The sequence below is a fragment of the Mandrillus leucophaeus genome, unplaced genomic scaffold (genome assembly GCF_000951045.1).
Source record: "Mandrillus leucophaeus isolate KB7577 unplaced genomic scaffold, Mleu.le_1.0 Scaffold430, whole genome shotgun sequence".
NCBI classification, from domain to species: domain Eukaryota; kingdom Metazoa; phylum Chordata; class Mammalia; order Primates; family Cercopithecidae; genus Mandrillus; species Mandrillus leucophaeus.
In genome coordinates, this window is record NW_012104588.1 from 1,061,384 (window position 1) to 1,068,844 (window position 7,461).

The following is a 7,461-nucleotide window of genomic DNA, read 5'->3' on the forward strand; positions in this document are numbered from 1 at the left end:
GGGCGGAGCGCCCCGCCCCATTACCACCCAGGCCACGCCCACTCTGCGCCCCAAGCAGCCGCAGGCTCTGTAGCGGACTCCGGAGGGGGCCGCGTGTTTCTTCAGGTCTCCCCATCTCGGCGTGGGCGGGGGATTTGACTCTTCCCTCTGCAGAGAGAGACTAAATAATCACTTAGAGGGGAGGGGGAGAAGGAACTAGGGGCTTCTTTTGTGCCTTTGATGTTTAGCAGACCCTGGAACCGGCTCAACACGGATCTCATTAATGCAGCCCGGCAGACGAGCGATCTCGGGGAAGGAAGCGCGGTCAGCGGAGCTGCCCGGGCTGCGGGGCCAGATCAAAGGGGAAGACGGAGGCTAATCAGAATTTCTGGAAGTTGCATTCCCGTGTTGAGTTTCTCTCCTGCAGTCGGGTTTGCATAAGACGTTTGCCTAACAGCGGGGAAATGCAGTTTTGAAACTGGAAGGGGACGTGGCCAATATCACCTTTAAAAATGTGACCCTTTTCCTAAACCTCAAGGAAGCAGAGATGGCAGATGGCACTGAGATGGATGAATGATCAAACCCACCTGGTACTGAGTCCCGTTTCCTCTAGGGCAGTTCTTTTAACTTTATGCTGTGCGAGGGTCACCTGGGGACCTTGTTAGAACGCAGGCTGGAACAATCTGCTTTTCTAACAGGCTTCCAGGTGCCCATCAGATGCTATCTGGTCCTGTGCTGAACGAAGGCTTGTCTGTAACAAGTAGAGAAATTAAGAGTAAACTTTTGTAGCAATGTAATAATACCACAACATCCAAGCACATGATCAGTGGACTCTTTGAACCGAGTATAAACCAGTTTGGGTGTTGTCAGACTCACGTGGTGAGTCACACCTGGCGCCGCAGTGTATTGGTACCTGGCGGACTGGGAACAAAAATGGCTGGTTCTTCACTACAAAAGAGTTGAGATGCTCTCTCCAGGGAATTTGCCAACTGCTACTCAACCTTTAAAACTTAGCTCACAAAGTCACATCTTCCAGGGGAAGGAACCCTTCCCAAAGATGCTACTCCACTCACCCCACCCAAGCTCCCCCTAAGCACTGGGCTAGATGCCCACTCTAGGATTCATTCCTAAGACAGTTGGGGAACCTATATAATGTTATAAGGGTCCTTCTCTTGGTGTCCTTCTTATACACAGTTGGGAGAATAGTGGCTCCTTGCGGGAAGGACTGTGCTTTAAAATGAGTATCCCCAGGCTGTCTTACAGCATGAATGAATGAATGAATGAATGAATGAAACATCCTTCTGTAATCCTTATGGGGAAAGTCAAGCATGTTTGTAACTTATGCCAGTCCAGTTCTTCACCGTCAATATCATTGCTCCCACCTCATTTCCCTTTAGATAGAGTCAAGGTGTAAATTAGTTAATATTGTGCAATGTTGTTCTGTTTCACAGGTTTACACGCTTCAGGCTCTGAGCCATTAAAGCTTGTGTCCAAGGTGACAAGGAAAGTGAAGATGGAGTCAGGAGAAATACCAACAATCCCAGGCACCAATCAAAGTGCTTAGTCGAATAGGTCCTGCAACCACTGGTGTTCAGATACTGGAGCAGAACAATTACAGTCATTATGGTATTAATCTGCACACAACATCTCTGCCAGAGAAATTACCAGGGAGATTGTTGAAGTGAGAGTGTGGGTGTGACTTTGTTCCCAGCATCAGCCCAGCCACTGATACGTTAGGCAACCTTGCCATGTCATTTCAGGAGTCACTTTCCATATCGGCTCGTCAGTTATAGCAAATGTACCACACTAATGCAACATGTTAATAATAGGGACAAGTGAGGGTGAGGGGCTAGGAGTCTATGAACACTCTCTGTACTTTTTGCCCAATTTTTATGTAAGCCTAAAACTTTTTTTTTAAAGTCTACTAATTTTTTAAAAGTGATTTTCCTGACAATTAAGAAGATATTGTTAATAATTGGCCCCCAATTTGACTCACAAAGAATCGTGAGCCAGATCCAATATGTAAAGTTTAGATTTTACTGAATTATTTTATTTCTTCAAAAAGCTTACATCATAAGTTAACAGGGTAAAAAAAGTTTTTTTAAAAAAAACTTACATCAATGTTTTATAAATGTTGACCCCTAGATCACCTTATCAGTTGCTAAAAAGAAAAAAAAAACTGACTCCTAATCTCTGTGGCAAATTGATTACCTAAGAATTTGCATTTTTTATTTCTTTACCTGTGGATTATATTGAAAGAATTTGCACCCAGATAACCAGTTCAGAGTTTGCAAATCGCCACTTTAGGTTATCAGAATTCATCAGCTTTTCTGTATATCCCCATATTCTCAAAAAGGAGTAAGATAAGCTGTGGCAGCAAGACTCTTACTTGCTGAACAGCAAAATGCATGTTCTAAATAAGATATCTAACCCTCAAGTATTTGGGTTGAATCAGTTGTTAAAAAGCAGCATGTTAAATTTATAAGGGCTTTGACGGGATTGGACAGAGACTGGGAAGCGTTTTAAATCAATAGATTTCTAAGAATATCCACTCTTGTTACCATTTCTTAAAATTTAAGTGCTTCCTCCGAGAGAGTTGTGCTAACCACTGGACAAAGCAGTTTAGGCTAAAACGATTAAACCCTGCCCTCTGAGAAGTGACAGAGGCACAAGCATGGTAATAATAGGAGGATGAGTGCGTTTCCGTGAGGCAAAGGTCCGTCTCAACTCTGTCCTACCTGTCTTCCAGACTGACAGAGTATGACATTTTCAAAATAAAACACCCCAAAAGCTCAAGTTAAATTATCTTATTTAGTGGCATACATTAATCCACAGTCAACAAAATTTTAATACTGATTGGATCATTTCCCCAGTGAAAGGGAGAGTTGCATATGTGTATTTGTGAGTTAAGTAGTAACAATCTTCTGTTTTTGTTCTCCACCAACAGTTTGTTTTTAGTTGAAACGGGTTGTCTAATGTCCTTTGTGAATTCAAATTGAGTTCCTTTTGTTGTTGCTGCTGCTGCCATTCCTTGTCTTGATGTGTCTTGGGGTGTAGAGTGTTTTCCATTATCTTTTTTTTTTTTAATTATTATTAAATACTCACCCCTTAATTGCGCCTGTTAGGATAATGGCTTAATTACTAGTTTCAGAAAGGGAAAGTTCTCAAAGTTTCTTTCACACAAATTAGAAGTTAATAACTGACAATTCTAAAGTCCTTTCATGCTTAACTAAACGGCAGTCCATGCTTTGGGCTCACCCCCTTGGATGTTTAAAACATCAAATGTTTTTGTCTTCTCGGACAAACAAAAGGGAATTTTTTTTAATGTGCTTTAAATTTTTACACAAGTGCTTCTTTTATTTCTCATAACTTAGAATTCAGAAATCCTCAAGAGAATTTTTTTTTTTTCCTGCTGAAATTGAAAACAACTGTAGGTGATTTCAACAGAACACATTTTGGGGAAAATACCTGAAATGTTTCACATTGTAATAGATTAAGAACAGAAGAATAAACATAGAACTGAAATGGGGATAAGACACTGGAAGAACTCATTTCTGCCAGCAGTCGTATTTCTCTACAAGATGAGCTAGGGCCAGGATGTCATTCACCTCATCAGAGAGCCTGTGATGGACAGTTAATTCTAACTAAATCCCCATCACTTCAAACTACAGCAAGAATGCCTCCTACAGGTGATATCCTACAAAAATCATGGAGTGTTAGTTTCACAAATTAATCAGTTTTCATGTTTGGGGCTGGTCCTGTTGCGTATAATAAAGATAAAAGTACAAAAATCCCTGAAACCCTGAAAAGCTCCCTAATGATTAAGCCCACTTGGAGCTGTGTTTGACATCTCGCTTTCTCTCTGGATGTTTTTGTGCTTTTATGACCCTCTCTCTTCCATTACTCCAGGGTGGTTCAGAGACTGACTGTAAAGTTTATCATCTCTCTACCATTATTGTTAATCGCAACATGTTTGCCACTTCCAAACCTTGTGTCCTCCCTTATTCCTCTTGCTTGCATCTTCAGCCTTTCCCGCTCAGTATCCAAGCCAATAAACATGATTGTGTTGGCTCTGTTTGAAAACAGCTGCTCGTTAACCCAATTGCTCTCTGAACTACTGGACCATCTCTCTTCAAATGCCCAACTTTTCGCTGCTGTACTTCATCCTCCAAGCAATCAACCCTTAAACCCCTCATGATCTGATTTTTGTCCCCCACCCTACTCTCTTGAAAGTCACTGTAACCTCAGATCATCAAATTCAACAGCCTGTTCTCCAATTTCACTCTCCTTGACATCCCCTCTTTAAAAATTCTCTAACTTCTTAGCTTCAGGGCAAGCTTCATAGGTGTGCAACCCATATAGTTAACTGCACAGAGCCCTAAGCTCCTCAGGCATGGTTTAATATTCTGTTGTTCCCATCTTCAAATTATTTTATGTATTTATTTACTTATTTTTTCGTTAGGCATCAGATGACAGCAAATACAACTTTTTCTTAATAGGATGAATGAAGAACTAGTATTTGATAGCACAACAGGGTGACTATAGCAACAATAATTTATTGCATATTTTTAAATAACTGAAAGGGTGGAATTATAATGTCCATAACACAAAGAAAAGATAAATCCTTGAGGCGATGAATACCCTGATCACAATTACAAATAATGCAATTATTACATATTGTATGCCTATATCCACACATTACATGTACCCCCTAAATATATGCATTATGTACTGATAATAATTAAAAATGAAAATAATTGCCGGGCATGGTAGCTCATGCCTATAATCCCAGCACTTTGGGAGGCCGAGGCGGGCGGATCACAAGGTAGGAAAATCGAGACCATCCTGACTAACACAATTAAACCCCATCTCTACTAAAAATGCAAAAAATTAGCTGGGTGCCTGTAGTCCCAGCTACTCGAGGCGCTGAGGCAGGAGAATGGCGTGAACCCGGGAGGCAGAGCTTGCAGTGAGCCAAGTTTGCGCCACTGCACTCTAGCCTGGGTGACAGAGCGAGACTCAGTCTCAAAAATAAGTAAATACATACATACATTATTTTATTTTATTTTCTTGAGACCAAGTTTCACTCCTGTCGCCCAAGCTGGAGTGCAATGGCGTGATCTCCACTCACTGCAGCCTCTGCCTCCTGGGTTCAAGTGATTCTCCTGCCTCAGACTCCTGAGTAGCTGGAACTACAGGCGCCTGCCACCATGCCCAGTTAATTATTTGTATTTTTAGTAGAGACAGGGTTTCACCATGTTAGCCAGGCTGATCTCAAATTTCTGACCTCGGGTGATCCACCTGCCTCGGCCTCCCAAAGTGCTGGGATTACAGGCATGAGCCACCGTGACTGGCCTGAAAAGTTTTCAATATGTATATTTACATTATTTAAAAATATAAAACACTTATGAATTTGTGTGTCATCCTTGAGCAGGGGCCATGCTCATCTTCTCTGTCTTGCTTTAATTTTAGTATATATGCTGCCGAAGTGAGCACAAAAGAATTTTTATTTTAGAGACAGAGGGTACAGTGGCACAATCATAGCTGACTGCAACCTTGAACTCCTGGCCTCAAGAGATCCTCCCACCTTGGCCTCCCAAAACACTGGGATTACAGGTGTGGAGCCACTGCAATGGCCATTAATTTTTTTTTTTTTTTTTTTTAATGAGACTGAGTCTCACTCCGTCACCCAGGCAGGAATGCAGTGGCATGATCTCCGCTTACTGCAACCACCTCCACCCTCTGGGTTCAAGCGATTCTTATGCCTCAGCCTCCCAAGTAGCTAGGATTATAGGCACGTGCCACTATACCCAGCTAATTTCTGTATTTTTACTAGAGATGAGGTTTTACCATGTTGGCCGGGCTGCTCTCGAACTCCTGACCTCAAGTGATCCACTCGCCTCGGCCTCCCAAAGTGCTGGGATTACAGGCATGAGCCACCACACCCAGCCTAATATATATATATATTTTGTTTTGTTTTGTTTTGTTTTGAGACGGAGCCTTGCTCTGTCGCCCAGGCTAGAGTGCAATGGTGTGATCTTGGCTCATTGCACCCTCCGCCTCCTGGGTTCAAGTGACTCTCCTGCCTCAGTCTCCCGAGTAGCTGGGACGACAGGCACATGCCACAACGCCCGGCTAATTTTTTGTGTTTTTAATAGAGACGGGGTTTTTGTTAATAAGGATTGTCTCGATCTCCTGACCTCATGAGCTGCCCACCTCAACCTCCCAAAGTGCTGAGATTACAGGCTTGCGTCACCGCGCCTGGCATTTTTTTTTTTTTTTTTCGAGACGGAGTCTGGTTCTGTGGCCCAGGCTGGAGTGCAGTGGCAGAGTCTTGGCTCACTGCAAGCTCCGCCCCCCGGGTTAACGCCATTCTCCTGCCTCAGTCTCCCGAGTAGCTGGGACTACAGGTGCCTGCCACCACGCCCGGCTAATTTTTTGTGTTTTTAGTAGAGACGGGGTTTCACCTTGTTGGCCAAGCTGGTCTCGATCTCCTGACCTTGTGATCCGCCCGCCTCGGCCTCCCAAAGTGCTGGGATTACAGGTGTGAGCCGCTGCGCCCAGCCTGTTTTTTTTTTTTTTTTTTTTTCCCAGACAGAATTTTACTCGTTGCCCAGGCTGAAGTGCATGGGTGCGCAATCTCGGCTCACTGCAACCTCCCCAGTTCAAACAGTTCTCCTGCCTCAGCCTCCCGAGTAGCTGGGATTACAGGCGTCCGCCACCACGCCAGGCTAATTTTTTGTATTTTTAGTAGAGATGGGTTTGCGCCATGTTGCCCAGGCTGGTCTCCAACTCCTAACCTCAGGTGATCCCCCTGCCTCAGCCTCCCAAAGTGCTGGGATTACAGGCATGAGCCACTATGCCCAGCCAATATTCTTAATAGTTGTTGAACAAAGGGCTCTGCCTTTTCATTTTGCACAGGGTGCCACAAATCATGAAGCTGGTTCTTTTTAGCTTTTGTGACCTTCCATTTGTTTGGCTCTCCCATCTCTTTGACCACTTTCTCCCCCTTGCAGGCTCCTCTTCTCCTTCTCCCTCAGAAGTATGATGGATCCCGAGCATGTGTTCTTCCCCCCCATTCTTATGTTCTCACCATTAATTCTCTGTACTTCACCTGCCATATCTTCATAAATGATCCCCAAATCTGTAACTCAAGCTGTAAGAAGTCCCAGTCACAGGCCAGGCACAGTGGCTCATCCCTGTAATCCTAGCACTTTGGGAGACTGAGGCAGGTGGATTGCTTGAGCTCAGCAGTTTGAGACTAGCTTGGGCAACAAAGAAAAACGCCATCTCTACAACAACAACAGCAACAACAAAATTAGCTAGGTGTGGTGGCGCATGCCTGTTAGTCCCAGCTACTTGGAAGGATCACTTGAGCCTGGGAGTTGGAGGTTGCAGTAAGTGGAGATAGCACCACTGCATTCTAGCCTGGGCCACAGAGCCAGACCCTGTCTCAAAAAAAAAAAAAAAAAAGAAAAAAAG